At 45.4% G+C, this 16,211-nt stretch overlaps 1 protein-coding gene across 4 annotated transcripts in view; it reads left to right on the forward strand.

The window, feature by feature from the left end:
* The window catches only part of Tenm2 (teneurin transmembrane protein 2), a 1,241,175-nt gene that overhangs the window by 1,108,840 nt on the left and 116,124 nt on the right, over positions 1 to 16,211 (forward strand). The window lies entirely within an intron of this gene.

A 16,211-nucleotide genomic window follows, 5' to 3' on the forward strand; every position in this document is an offset into this window, starting at 1 on the left:
GTAGATCGGTAGTGACGGTCGCGCATTGCAACTGGCTGTTCCCTCAGGGACACGTGTGCCCCCCCCCCAATATCCCACTGCCTCTCCAAATCTCCGTGGGGTTAGGGAAAAGGGGAAAGTGAGGCTCTGTCATTGGAAAAGCCTTTCCCTTTTTTTTTTTTTTGTTGCAGGATTGCATTTTGGGGTGGAAAGAGACCCAATCCGTTAAGAAACCTTATCCAAAGTGCTCATGGGGAGGGAGGAATGCACATGCATGGGAAACTGTTACTGCCTGCGGCTGCCAAGCACCCTGATATGGCTGTGCCCTTGTTCCCTGCTCTGGCTAGCCAGATCCCTGGATCCCTGGTGCTGGTACCACTGTGAACCTGGTGTGGGGGCATGCTTGGTATACACAAGCCATCCAGGTCCTCGGGTAGCCAAGTACAGCTGCCATAGATCCAAGCACCTTCTTGCTCACGCAACCCAGTAGTTGACTCCTAAGCTTCCCCAGTACCACTGCCACTAGGATAGGGCTCCACCTCTGGTCGCACTTCATTCTCTACTCAGCTACCGCTCACATATAAATTTCTTAACCAAGACTATTTGTAAGGCAGAAATGGTGGCACACACATTTCATCCCAGCACTCAGGAAGCAGAAGCAAGCAGATCTCTGAGTAGGAGGTCAGTTTGGTCTGCAGAGTGAGTTCCAGGGGCTAAGCAGAGAAATCCTGTCTCAAACACCTCCCCCACAAAAATGGTAACGGCCTGATCTTTGATAGGAAGTGAGCATTTTAAGGATTTTGGAGGCGCACCCTATAATCCCAGCACTCAAGAGCCTGAAATTGGAAGATCGTTGGTTTGAAACCATGGCCCTGTCCCCCCAAAATAAATACGTCATGGTTTTGACGTTTCTACAGTTGAGGTTTGGTTTCGGGGTTTTGGTGTTTTGGGGGGAATTTCTTTTTGGTTTTTTGCTTTGTTTTGCTTTCTGGGAGTTTTTGTTTCTTTTGTTTTTGCCACTTTGTGTTTGTTTTTCCATTCTTTTTGCTTTTGAACGCACAGGCTGCTCTGAAAGTGTCTAACGATCTCTTTGATGGAGGATTGGAAGCCAATACTTTTTTCTTTCCGATAGTTAGGATTACGAAGAAATCCTCCCAACCACCCTTTTTTAATCCCTCCAGTTTTTGCTTTTGCTGCTTATCTATGTCTGTTGTAGGACTCTCCCACACCAGGCTCGATAACCTACTGGCATAGACCCTCCAGGGGAGCTCCAACCAAACAGCTGCTTTCCCGCTTCCAGTTATTTTTGATTCTAGCCACAAATTTGGAGGTCCTCTATGCTAGCCCCAAAGTCCAAATTGACCATCTAGAATGAGAGCCAAGGAGGAAGATCTTGCGCAGGACTGACCAATGAGGTCAGACTCAGTTTCCCATGCTGTTCATTCGGGCAGTCAAACAGAGACAAAGTGAACTGATTCTACATTCAACCCCCCTCCGTTCCATCGAATTGACCCTTGGAAGGGCAAAAAGCTAATCAGGGTCACAACTATGGCACTGGGACCCTGCTGGGACAGTCCGTTGGCAGTGAATTGTTATTGCAATCTCTCAATGACGCTCCAGGTCCTGCATCCCCGCAGCCTCTCTCATCTCCGCTCCCTGCAAGAGGCTGAGGGACAATCCGCCAGGCTTTCAGGGGAGGGATGTGCACAGCCCAAGACCAAGGCAGTCCTCACAGTGGCTTCCGCTCTGCAGGGCTTTTTGCTGTACTTCTGCATGCCTGCTGTGGTTTAAATCAAAATTACTCCCCATCCTCACATCTTTGTTTTCCCTGTTGCCCCTCCCTTCCGGAAGCTCTTGCCAATCAACACCCTTAAGGGAGATAAACCCACAACTCTCGATTCATATGTTCCAACTTTGACAGCCTCTTTCTCTGTCTGGGAAGTACAGGGCAGCGATAGTATCTCCAGAGTGGAGCCTATTGGCTCTCACTTCTGCCACAACCTATGCTTTGGGTCTGGAAATAATTCACAAGAGGGAAGAGAAGGTTGATCCCCTAGGGAAGGTGTTGACCAACTGTAGCCAAAGGGATAAACCTGACCTGCTTGGATTTTTCCATGGCTTACTAGCAAAGAACTGTTTCTGACAGTTTTTAAGCCTTGATAGAAATACAAAAACAACAATAACAAAAAAACATTTGCTGACATTTGACAATTCTATGAAATTCACATTTCAGTGCCCATACACAGGGCATTGGTAGAGGACAACCGTAACAGTTCTTTGGCATCTTGTTAGTTGCCCGCGACACCCCAACATTGAGCAATCACAACATAGGATAAAAGACCCAGGAAACTAATTGTTATTGGTCCTTTAAAAAAAAAGCGACTGAACTCTATGTGAGAAAATTGCTGAAGCCCAGTTGAAGAAAGAGGTGAAGTGAAAGGCAGGTGGGCTTCCTTGTGTGGAAGAGACACCACCAAGGACGGCTTGACAGATCTTATGGCCAAAGGAAAAGGGAGAAAAGCCACAGAGTGGGTGTGAGGGAAGAACAAGAACATGAGCTGAGATGTCTCTGGAGCCTTTGAGCTAGAATAGACCAATGACAGCTTTGATCTCAGTGGAGGACAGGGAGGTTGTGACCAACAGGAGCGCCCAGGCACTTCAGTCAAGCAGGCCCGTGTGGGTGCTATGGCCTAGCAAGGGGTGTCTCTGCTACTTGAAGCATTCAGCTCAAGTTTCACATCTCTGCGATCTGACACCCATGAGTTCTTGAGGGATGTCAAGGAAGAGCCAATTTATATGCAGCGTAATGCTTCAAGAACGAAGAGGTGCCGGCGCAGGCAAGCCCGTGATTCTGAATTAGGATGCCCAGTGATGTTAAGAGTCTCTTCTAAGGAAGTTGTTAAGATTGTGATTGCCAAAGCTTTGTCTTGGGAGAAATCAGGGCTCCCCAGCTTAGTTAATAGGACCTGTGTTGTCTCTTCCTTGTTTTCTTCTCGGCATTCTCTCAAAAGCAGCAAATGTCCCTTAGTTGGTGAGATTCGCCACTGCAAAGCTGGCAGAGGACCATCCATGCATAATTACTTCTCAAGCTTCCCAGCTCCTGGCCCCTGGAGCTGCTTCATGGAATTCTAGTCTTTTAGTTTGAACAGACATCCCTGTCATTTCATTTAAAGTAAATGCCACAATTTACAAGCCCAGACTCAGCCCTCCTCCTCAGGGAGACTGACAGTCAGGGGAAACAGAAGAACTTAGGTCCTTTCCACACAGAGCCTCAAACGCTATGTTTTGAAAGTAGAAAATAAATAAGAAGGAAATGGCATTGGCCAATAAACAGTGGGGTAAGACAGGACGGTTGGGTGGCTGGTGCTGGGTGCTCAGACTGTCTGCAGCCTGTTTTCAGAAGGTCAGAGAGAGATGGTTTCAGGGGAGTCCCTGCAAATAGTCAATGAGCAATCCACACGAGCCTCTATAGGTTGCGTTTATTTTACTGAAGAAGCAATAAGATGTGGAAAGAAGCAAAGGAAGAGGCATTGAAAGAACAGACTTCCAAAAGTCATCCAGGTAGAAGACCCAGGGGCTCTCCATATTTGGTCATACTCATAGTTCCCAAATTTGTGACCAAATTATTTTTATTTGAAAATTTAGTGTGTGTATTTATTGTTACAGATGTGGATCAAAAGTATAATGTGTTGGTGTTAACTATAAAAGCAAAATTACCTTCCCAATGATGAGTCTTACGTTCACTCCTAACAAGTTAAATATAAGGTCTAAAATCTATAGAGCTGCACAGATGAGAATAGACTTTGAATCTAAATCACCAGACTTCATGTACATCTTTGGAATATATTAGCATTATTTGGGTAAGGTACAGTTTACTCCTATGAATAAATCAGAAGGCATATTGTGTGGTTAGAGGAGGCTTATTCCTTAAATGTGATTTTAAAATGGATTTCTTTTCCTGTAAACTGCCACCTGCCTATCACCTGCCACCACCCCCTATTAATAGGAAGGATTTAACATAAGAAGGCCATCGGATGGCTATCACACCACAGCTTGATGGAACTATAGAATTTTTATTAGGTCAAATCACTTGAACTATAGTAAACTCAGATAAGCATTTCTTATATAATAAAAAGGTGAATTGGGTGTTGACATGTTTGGCGGGCAGAATAGTGGAGAGAATACAAGGAGACACCAGCATTCCTATCACTAGGGAAATGAGGGCAGTTAACTGTGGATAGCTCTGCTGTAACTCTGTAGGATGTAGGCCTCCATCCCTGCCTAGTGACACAAAGTGACAGTCCAGGGACCCAGTCTACCAACACTGTGCTTTCCCAACCAGGTGAGCTATCGAGGATCCGGGAAGTGTATGCAGCAGTTATTCCAACCTGTGTGTTTTACCTCTGTGGTCCTGACCTCTGCTCACGTTTCAGAATGGTGCCCGCTTGATTCTGGGGGCCACATGGGACCAAGTGACCTGAGCAGGTGTCACATGTCAAAAGAGTTTTCTTTTCCATCTATTGCACTGGGCCCTTCTATTTTTCCTCTTTAATTGGTTGGGGAAAGAAAAGGTTTCTTGAGATGTTAATAAGGATAATGAATCTTTACCCAAGGTAAAACCATCCAGGCGACAATGAGATGTGCTGATTAAGTGATTGTCATCAGAAGGAGACAGGGTCACAGTCCAGGAGGGAGACCGTCTCAGAACAACAGGGAGCAGGCTTAGAGAAAAGCCACTGATAAAATTAGCCAACGTCACACAGAGGCAGCTGTCTTCGCAACTCTTTCCGCTTTCCGTCCAAGTTAGGGAGAAGGATGCAGCTCTTACCACCTCCCTTTACTGATGTCGCTATTACCCTTGGTTATTGAGCTTTTGTGACTTCAGTGAGCTCAAGCCGAGATGAATCTAGCCCCTGTGAAGTCATCCTCGCCACCACGGCCATGAAAGCAGCTGATAATCTGATTGGCTGATTAATTGATTAATCAAATCCTCCGGGTGTTCTTATTGAGACTCTTTTCAGAATAGCTGCTGTTGTCATCTTCCTCTTTCTAGTAAAAACCTGAACCTTTAAACCTTTTACTGTCATCGGTGAACTTTGAGGACAGTGGTTTCTTTCCCACGAATTGGCCAAGGGAAACATTCTACCACACATTAGGAAAGTCACGTGCCCAGACATCCCCTTTGGCTCGGGATCTCTATGTTTTCCATTCCAAACCCAGAAGAAGGAGTAGGAGGCAGAAGAGGCAGGGACATCTTTTCAAGTCACTGTGGAAATAGAAAATAAAATAACAAGAAATAGCGACTTTACACAAGAACAGAGTCTCTTCATTGACAGCGTTTGCTTTCCAGTCTTAGCTGCTCAAGGAAGGCTTTCAGCATCACCTGGGACATACGGAATGGACACCAGCTTTGTCCTAATGCTGTGTCCTGGTAGTCCAGAATCCCAGTTAAAAACATTTCTGGGGGACTTCCTATGCAATCTGGTACTATCTAGCTGTGACATGGCCTTTTATCAAGAAGAGAGGAGGAAAAGGATTCTGGGGAGCTCAAATCATCCTCTGTACCATCTTGTGACAGTTTCAGAGGAAGTGGTCAGTAATTGAGCCTGTAGCTGGAGTGGCAGGTGCAGAGCCATCAAAAACAGTACGTATGTCTTCGTAGTGGGGACATGATCAAAGAACTACATAGTTAGATGACTTTGTCATTGCATGATTGAGTTCTTGGGCAAACTTAGAGGATCTAGGTCAGTCTTTCGATGTGGCCTCCTAATATAACATAGCTATAGCTATGAAAAGCTATAAATATTGCTACCTACAAAACATTATTTATAGTGAACAGTTTTGATAAGTGGGAACATGCTCAATAGCATCAAGAATGTATAAACCAGCAACAATGTCATTTATTACCAAGGATTGTGTACTATTCAAAATTATATGAGTTATTACATTTCTATTCCAATGATGAATAGTGAGTTTGCTTACTATAGCAATACCACACACATATGACTTATGAACACCTCTGATGTCATTAAATGAGGAGAAAAAATTAATACTATTATAATCTATGGGACCATCATCATATATATGGTCTCTTGTTAACTACAACTTCATTGTATCACTAATGAAAGATACAAGACTTCATGGAAATAAAGAATTAAATACAGTTAACTCTCAGGGCACAGGACCATTGGGTAGAGTCACCCACAGAAAGACTGTACACCCAAAAGCAAACATGTGTAAGATCTGTTGAAAAGATAGGATAAACTGTCCTAATATGTGCTGGGGTACTCAGAAGTTGATCTTAAACAGAGAATCAAGTCTGAGATTCTTGGCTCACTCACCATGTATGCTAAAGACAGTACATCTGCACTAGCACCCCCAAAAATTGGGAAGGAAAGAGGAAGACAACCCTAGGGAATTGAATTCCTGGGGATATTAATGATAGATCTCTCTCTCTCTCTCTCTCTCTCTCTCTCTCTCTCTCTCTCTCTCTCTCTCTCATCACTCATTCCTCATGGCATCATGGAAAATGCATTGGCCAGTAGACAGGTGAATCTATAGTCTAGGCTTGACTGTGACAAACATAGTTCATGTACCATAGACCATGTCACCAAAGATCTCTAACCTCCGTTGCTTCCTGCAGGAATTGTTGCTATTAGACCATGTAGTTGTTTCCTAGGGCATTGTATCCAAACACAAGATGCTGTCCATCGGGTGCAAATGTGCTTTGTTGGCTAGTTATACAAAGCTCTTAAGAATAAGTATCAGGAAAACGTAACTACCACATCAAACCTCTGATTACATGGCTGTTATTGCTTAGGGAATGTGCTGATAGTAGGTAGCCATATGAGGCCTGAGTAAATTTAAAGAAAAATATTAAGTAAATAACAGTGCAGATATTGCAAATACCACAAATGCACTGTGTGATTGACTGACTCTAGAACATACTTGAATAAGATGATCTCTAAGGGACCCGTCCATTTCCAGGGTTTATTGCATGTGATGCAGACTTGTGTGAATGAGCCACTCAAATGCAATCAAGCCCTTTTCTCTGTGGCGCGGCAGCTTTTCAACGTATATTCCCGTGACATACACTAACGACCTTGCACTAAGGGAGCGGACTCCATGAATGTTACCCCCTCTGATGGCATGCAGCTGAAGCCTGGAGAGAAGGGAAAGGTGCTTTTATTAATAGTGCTTCACTCATAGGCTCCCCTTGATGCCTGTTCATACCCAGTTTCCCCAAGGAATCTATCTCTGTGGGTGTGGGGATGCTTCCTTGCCTATGATGAAAAGTTATCCCCACTTCATCCATTTATGTGTATATTTTAATAGAAAACATTAAAGCGGGAGTTACCTGCCTCCCTCCACTTTCCCTGGATTGGGAGAAATGCAAGCTTACTAAGGCAGTGCTGAAGGACACAGCATTTGGGGAGGCCTGCCTAGCCTCAAAACCTGGCAGCTCTTAGCTTTGATGGGCCTCGGTTTCATTGTCTGTAAGATGCGGGTTGCAAAATAGGACATCCTTCCTTGGTTGTATGTGGCACTATGCTCAGCCTGATGTTAGAGCCCTGGGGACATGAGCTAATGTCATTATGATCACCGCTATTGTCTAGCACCTATGTAACATAAATTGAAGGACAAGGAAGGATTCTGATTTTTCCCCTTCTTAGCCACCTTTTCACAAATCTGCCTCCAAACCCATTAATTAGTTAGTAACATACCACAGCCAACACCCACCTCCATCCACCCTCCACACAAAAGTTTATTCTGCACCTTGTTCTCATGACCAACTCAGAATTTCATCTCTCAGCTGGAATTGAGCCTATTCATCTTATCAAGGAACCCAGCTAGACATGGAATCAAATATTTATGTTAATAGAACCTTGTTGTAAAATCGGGGTTTGCTACTTTGGACCAAAGGTTCTCAAACTCTGAGACAGGTGTCCCCAGGGAACCGAGTAGCCATGAATTTATTTTAATTCTAAATTCGACTTTTATAAGTATCTTTGAGAAGAAGAAACTTCTTTGAGGTATAATTTAGAAATTGTTACTCTTGAATACGAGAGTACTTCATTCTTTGAAGCCGCGTTTCTCTAATTGGAGACCACAGGTATGCCATTGAGGATTATGGCAAGCTGTCCTGGTCAGCATTAAGAAGGAGTCTGGTCAGCTGGGCCATGGCTCAGTGGCAGGGTTCCTGCCTAATACACCTGAAACCCAGGATTTGCTTCCTAGCATTTGGGAGGAAAAAAAAGAAGAGAGTTGTCTTTTCCTGGATGGAGGATACTAAAGTCAGCATCACTTAGAGCACAGCTCAGTCTCTCTTTTGTGCATTCCTTCCCCATCCTTCACAACTCTGGGTAGCACAACGCTGGCTCTGTAAATCAAGAGTAATCCAGAAGTCCCCATTTTGATTCTGCCAATTAACAAGCGTGCCCTCCAGAGAGACCAAAACTCTCATTGATTCGCTGTCCCCACTCAACCCGATAACCTTCACAATTACCCTCCTTCCTAACGCACTGCAGTCTCTTGACTCCTTGAGCGTGACCCATGTGTAACATCTGGGGGAATCTCTGTAACTATCAGAAGGATGCCCCAGATGCTCATGTTAGAAACAGATTTTCCCTTTCCTTCCAAGTTGCTTGTCTAATAGGATCCCATCTTAGTAACCCTCTCCCTCCATAGCGTTCTATTTCATAAGCTATGTTTAAAGTGATTGCCTTTCCACATATATTCACTTATGAAAGAATGGGTGTCACTTACGAAAGAATGGGTGTCATCGAAACATTAAAAAGATTGTACCGGAGCTGGAGAGTTGGCTCAGCACTTTAGAGTATGCACTACTCTTCCAGAATGCCCAGATTTGGTGCCAAGCATTCATGTCATATGACTCATATCCTCCTGTAACTCCAACCCCAGGGAGAGTGGATGCATCTAACTTACAAGGGCAGTTACACTCTCATGCATGTAAGCTCCCCCTCTCACACTCACACACAAACATATAAGTCAAATAATAAAATAAGCATTTTTAAAAGATCATCTTTACTGACTTTGGAAAAGAGGGTACCACCAACTTGAACAATACCGATCATAATTGTGATGCACTAGCCTCCTTCCATTCTATCCTGTACTTCCGTGAACCATTATAAGCAGAGAGCTGCAGGAGGCAGACACCCGTACCATAGGCTAGCTGGGAGGTTTCTCATTTGTGAATTTTGCAGCCAGGCAAAATTTTAAGTATTTCATCATAAACAGTCTCAAGATAATTAGAATGGATTAAATTACAAGAGAAAATTCATTTAGTTAATCTTTCTTCTAATTAAAAAAATATCCATAGTTTAAGTAAAGTGTTTGTTTTTTTTAAAAAAAATTACACACATATTTTCATTGTAATCAGGAAGAGAGGCCTGTGTGGTCCTTGGTGATAGGATGAGGCATCTACAGTGTAATTAAAAGCTGCCAGGAAATGTTTCTCTGATTATTAAAACCCTGAAGGGGAAGTCCACACTTTTCCCACAGCAGTCACCAAAGAATTCTCCAGACGGCCTCCACTCTGGTCCACAATGGCATTGCTTTCCTTCTATAGTCAGCTCCCTAAAGATGCAGCTGACTGCCTGAACCAACGTCAAGTGCAAAGGTCGGTTCAGCAGAGATTGGCATGCTTTGCCAGGAGAGCTGGGATAATAGTCAAGATGGGGCTGGCGGTGGACAGGAAACCCTTCTCAAACTGTAAGAGGACGGAGGGGAAATCTTGAACCTTCTTAAACTCATTGTAAGACTGCTAGACCCAAGTTGCCTGAATCCCACAAACCTGCTTCACACATTGGGAACGATTTCTCTCCGTTGCATTAGCTGTCCAAGTTCATGACTCAGCCCAGCTACAAAGTTCACACCCTGCTGACACCACCAGGGGTTTCTGAAGTTCCAAGACAGCTGCGCATGCGTGCACCTAATGTTTCCCGATCTTTCGGGCTCTATGCCTTCAGAGAAACCAGCTGTCTACAACATCCTTCAGGATCTCATACAGCACTGCCTCCCAGGCTCCATGCTTTGGGAAGCTGGGTATCTTCAGTCCCAGTCACACCCTAGAACCCACTATGAACTCCTGCTGCATTTACCCAGTGAGCACTCGGCAGTCTTAGCAGCTGGCCCTAGGTTCCTTTCAGAGACTAGCCCTTCGTTTCTGCCATAGATGTGGTTGATTCCCTGATACAGCAAAAACCAAGGGCAAACTACCACAGCCAGACTCCGAATGCCAGTTTAGACTCCGTCAAGAACCTCTCCCCAACCCAAATTCCCTTCATCTCAGATAATGGTTGCTTCCATTTTTAGCCAGAAAAAAAAAAGCTGCATATGAACATGTCCCTGGGATCCCTCTTTCATGCTATACACAGTTAGAAAGGAGTGGGGGCGCACTTACACAACTACTAGACCCCAAATTCTGAGCAGTTTCTAAGTAGGTCTTTCGAGCTACTTATCCTAACAGACATCAGACCTAGCACTATGCAGTTCAAACCACACATCCTCTAAATGCCATTCTAAGGAAGGACGAGCTATACTTTAAAAAAGAAGAAAGAGAGAAAGAAAGAAAGAAAGAAAGAAAGAAAGAAAGAAAGAAAGAAAGAAAGAAAGAAAGAAAAAAAGGAGGGAGGGAGGGAGGGAGAGAGGGAGGGAGGGAGGGAGGGAGGGAGGAAACGAAGGAAGGAAGGAAGGGAGAGAGAGAGGGAGGGAGGGAGGGAGGGAGGGAGGGAGGGAGGGAAAGAAAGAAAGAAAGAAAGAAAGAAAGAAAGAAAGGAAGGAAGGAAGGAAGGAAGAAAGGAGGGAGGGAGGGAGGGAAGGAAGGAGAGAAGGAAGGGAAGAAAGAAGGAAAGAAAGAAAGGAAGGAAGGAAGGAAGGAAGGAAGGAAGGAAGAAAGGAGGGAGGGAGGGAGGGAAGAAAGGAAGGAAGGAAAGAAAGAAAGAAAGAAAGAAAGAAAGAAAGAAAGAAAGAAAGAAAGAAAGAAAGATCCATAAAAGTACTGTCTTGGACAATTTAAAGAGCTAAGAATCCCTGGCTGAAAAGCCCCTAACTCAGCAGCAGCAATGCCCAGTCCCATTGGCAATGGAGTTGGTGAAAGCTTATCCCAGGAGGTCATCTGTCTAAAGCTATATGCAAGTGACGGGCTCTGATAAGTGTGAATTGCATTTCTTTTATTTTTGAAATTATGTCTTAACTTCAAAAGGGATTGCCAGACAGCCCCGAATAGGTGTCTAGAAACAGTGCCAGGGGGGGGTGGCGAGTCTGAGAGATTATGAAACCATCACCTCGAAAGCACACAGAAAACGTCTGTGCCCAACTTGATTCCCTGAGTTATCAAACCACCCGTGCAACCCCAACACACTCCTGGCAGTAACGTGAAACCAAAGGGTGGCTTCTGCATCGTGGAGAGTGCCCCGGCCACGTGGCCCTGAGGCTGGTTCTCTGCTCTGGCTGTGGATGAGCCCAGGCAACCCAGCTAGCAATGATTATTGCAATTTCCCTGAACAGGGGAAAGTGAGCGAAGAGATCGGAGGGGATATGAGAAACCAGGTTTTTTCCTATTAAACCAGAGGACGCGGGCAAGTCAGCTTGCATCCCTTAAGCATATCACCATCCTTCGAAGAGGAACTGAATTAACTCTTGATTCCCATAGAATGGGGCCAGGAAAGATCCGTGTCCATTCCCTCACTGGCCTGCTCTATGGGGGTCTGGTAAAGGCAACGCTCCCAGAGCATCGAGAAACCCAGCACGGAAAACAGTTAACCCAGAATTAAACCATTTGAAATGCACAGCACACACGAGAACCTCTGCAAACGGTCGCTCTCTCACGCCGTCGGTTTGCAGAACGTAACATCTTCCTCTCCGCTGTTAGTACTCTCGAGCACACTTTACTTTTGTCACTATTGGTGAGTTCAGAGCTTGTGGAGGTGCCGGGAATGTGCATAACATTGTCACCAAGCAGGCCTGGCTCCAAAACCAGTCCCTATCACATGGCACTTGGCTGAGTTTGTACAAGTAATATATTCTGAATGCGCTTCGATTCTTCTCATCTGTAGCTGGGGATGGTCATCATTCCACCCTGCTGTTAGGGAGGCTTAATTTGTTAAGAAATACAGAAATACCCAGCATAGTGCTTGGTATTCCATAAACATTAGCTTAAAAATTGCTGACAGCATACCTTCATACCTTCATCACAGGTTCCCAAATATGTCTTCAAAACGTGCGCAACTGAGACCAGCAAAGATAGCACATGGTCGTGCCTAGATAGAGGCCTAGCATCCCACCACAGGGTCCTCAGAGCTAAACCTGAGGCGGTAACAGGGATATCTGCAGCATTCTCCTGGGTCACGGTCCCAGGAGGAGCTCTGTGGGTCCCACGGTCCCAGTCCTTTAAGTAAAGCGAGCACACACAGCCAAAGGAAATGGCAAGAGACTGGGACGCAGCAAGAATCCCACCATCATCTGCAAGAACGCAAACATAAACACTGACAAGAAACCCTTCATGTGCCGTGCACGCCAAGCCTCACATCCATACTTCCCTTGTCTAGTCTGAGCTGAGTTGTGACAAGTGTATTCAGCATTTATTGAGTACCTAACATATTCGGTACCATACAGAGTGGGACACAAGAGACCTTACTCTGTCCATATCTCCAGGGTATCAGACATGGAGAACTGTTGGTAAAGGACCAAGTGATAGACTGTAGTATCTCAGACCTTACCTGTTTTCACACACACACACACACACACAGACACACACACACACACAAGACTTGACTGTATTCTAACCCCAGATCCCTTTCCTGGCCTTTCTGGCAACAATTTTTAAATGTACTCTTCAATACTGAACCTTGCTTGTGGCTTCCCTAAGAGATCCACCAATATAGGGATGGAAGCTTTGAATTTTGAAGCCAGGTTTGAATTCATTTGTGGCACAGTGCTACTGCATAATGGAAAACCAGGTATAAACCGTGTATATGCATGCAGACGATTCCCTCGTAAGTGTTAATATTTCCTCAATAGAGGAAGCTCAGCTAAAGCAAGCAAAGATGGCAACTCATTAAAATTTGATTTTTCCCTCCTATCCCTTTTTATCTCTTAATCCTCCATCTATGGCACAACTTGTTCTGTTAAATAACACTCATTAATTAAATCTCGTCTTCTCTTAGCTATATCTATATTTTTATTTAGTATGAAAACCTTCAAATGCTTATGATCTAATTTAGTTGGATTACTGCCTGGACAGCTCAGAATAAGAAAACTTTGAGCTTTTAGGGTGGAATTACTGACAAGGGAGGGAAGAGGGAGAGAAACCCGGCTTTTCTCATTTCTCCCTTGGTAAGGGGTGGTTGGGCAGATCTTCCCTCTGTAAGGGGAGCTGGCCTAGATTTGGATAATGAGGGCACTATGAATTGGGTATCTTTGTTGACTTGGAGACGAGAAGGGAGGGAATAACCAAGTAGAAAGAAATAAAAACTCAGCTATCCCCATGAACAGGAGGCAAGAGCAAAGTCAGTGCACATATTAAATGGAGTGTAAGCAGGAGGACAGCAAGTGTCTAGAGAAAGCCCAAGCTGTAGAGGGCGGGCATGAGCCAGTTCCAACTGTGTGTTGCCATGTAGAAATGCAAGCCTCAGTTTCTTTTTTCCTAAAAAGGCTACTTTTCCAACAATTCCCAAAAGACAAGATGTTTGTGTCTATTATCCCAATTTTCCAATATTGGGGGGTGGGTGAGTTAGCGCTGTTCAAGTAATTCAAATAAGACAGGGGGACCAATGGCATGCTCTTCTATGGCCCTGATGTTTGCCTCTAAGGCAGGGGTAATGGAAATTAGGAAACATCATTTACCTGGATTGAGACTGGGACAGTTTTGGCTGCTTTTGTTTGATAACTCCAGCCATCCCTGGTGATTCATTCAAGATGATGCAAGTCTCATGCCCATGGTATAATGGTGGTAATTTGTACTTGCATGGTGAATTTTCTCCTAGGAGCTCAAAAGACTTTGTGTTGCCTCAGTGCACCTCACAGCAAGCAGCAGTCCCCAGACACCCAGTGATCAGCAACAAGAAATATTTTACACAAGTCTAGCTAGGCTGACTTTCTGATTCAAACCTATGGTCTACACCATTGGCAAAGATAGCACGTAAGAACCATAAACATGGCCACCTCCTCCGCCACTTTCTTTGCCTTTTTAGCTTCCTCCCATCTATTCCAATAGACAGCCAGCTCCAAATTCCAACAGGAAACACAGACAAGACAAGCCAGTGCCTGATTCCTGTCGTGCGTGTGAGTGTGTCCATGTCTGTGTGTGCATGCATGCGTGTGTATGTGCCCACCTGACCGCTCAGCAGACCCAGCATGGTACATCCGCACCCATTGCAGCACGTCTCTGCACTTGTCATCGGTCTAATGCCATGTTCTCAAACGCCATGTTCTCTCTTTTGAGAGTTCGCGACCTAGAACTTCCACCTGGGGCGCTAAACACCCGGGTCCTGCAAGAAGACTAGAAGGAGCCTTGTAGTCTGTGCTTCTTGGGTCCCCCATGTCTCTTACTCTTCGTCAGGCTGGGGGAATGCCACCCATGGATGTCTTTCCCTTCCAGACCTGCCAATGCATGCCTTCTCCTCAGCTCCTGTGGATTAGCAGAAGTGGCCATGCAAATTAGGCAGAAGGACCCAAGAGGTACAGTGGAGGTCCGGACCAGAATCCTTTCCCTTCCTGAGTTCCCTCCAATAGAGCAGCTAGGAAAATCAGACAGTCCCAAGAGGACGGGAGCTCTTCCACAGCCCTTGTTTTCCCTCTGTGGCTGTGATCAAGGCCTTGCCACACAATCCCCTGCCCTGCCCTCTCCCCCCTCGGCTTCCTGGGCCTATGCGCTCTGTCTGCTCTACTGAGGGGAATTCCTTGGGCTTTGCAGGCATGACCCAGGGAGAAGACTCCAGTTCAGCAGTGTAAACCTGTTGATAACTTTCCCGGGACAGCACAGCACAAGTATTCTCCATTTTCTTAGATCGCTTGCTCTTCCTTCTAAATTGTCTCTGGTCAGGCCACCGGTTCCTGGGAAGCACTCCCAGCATGATACTCTAACCATCCACATCCTCTGCATGCAGGCATGCCATCAGCATCCCTCAGAGGCAGGTGCAGAACCAGGGGAACAGCTGGCCCCTCAGAATGCATGTGTTGGGTAGGTGCTAGATTCACCGGAACCACAAAGGCTGACATATCCACCCGCTTCCCGTCTGATCCCACCAATCAGGACACTCTTCCTCAAAGACAGAGGAGATGAAAACATTCAAGACCCACAGGGAGTAACAGTAGGCTTCCAGCATAAAAAGTCTTACCTTTCCCCCAATAAATCAAACGGTAGGGGGGGTGGAAATTACCTATCAAGAAATTACCTTTTTACTACCATGGGAGCCACCAGCTTGCACTTGCCAGTTTGGCATCCGGAATGAGAGCTCCTCGGACTCTAACTGGTTCTCCCTGCCCTCCTCCATGACGCCTCTCAAGGTTCTAACGCATCCACCATACTTGATAATTTTACATCCATTCATGCAGCAATCAGGCATTGTGATGGGGATCCCTCTGCCACAGCCTGGGGGTGCCTACACTCTAGAAAATGTTAAGATCAGTGAAACCACAGTTTCCCAGTGCAGTCAAATCAGCCAAAGACAGTTGTCAGACACTTGGGAAAGGAACAACGCTGGTTCAAGTCCACCAGCCTTCAGGTGAACTGATGAACTTGAGTCCCGAAGCCAAAGCGGGGCGCTCGGGAGCCCCAGACAGACAGAGGAATCACTGGGGGAGTTTTGGCTGATGAGGTTCCCACCCTGAGCCTCTAAGGTTGCAGGCAAAGCAGGGGTGACATCCCACATGAGCCGAGCACCTGATAAAACCACGCGGTCTCTTTCCATTGCCTCTAAATGAGCTCTGTGCTCTGAGGGTACCCTTAACTCTACGTTCAAATTTCCCTTCCATCACCAGTGAGATTAGGTTACACTAAGTAATGTAGCTTTAAGATATTTTCTGAGCAGGAGAAAAAAAAAAAAAAACGATGGTGGTGTGAGAGAATTAAGTCTTTTAGGAGCCGTTAAAATGTTACCGACACTGATCGCAGCAGGCAGAAAGCAACAAGCCAAGACTGTGTGGGGAAGGAGGCCGAGGCCCTGTGAACAGTATGAAGCCGGTGCATAAAGAGGGAAGGTAGAGCCAAG

This window comes from Myodes glareolus, chromosome 9 (genome assembly GCF_982192425.1).
Source record: "Myodes glareolus chromosome 9, mMyoGla1.1, whole genome shotgun sequence".
In the NCBI taxonomy this organism is placed as follows: Eukaryota; Metazoa; Chordata; class Mammalia; order Rodentia; family Cricetidae; genus Myodes; species Myodes glareolus.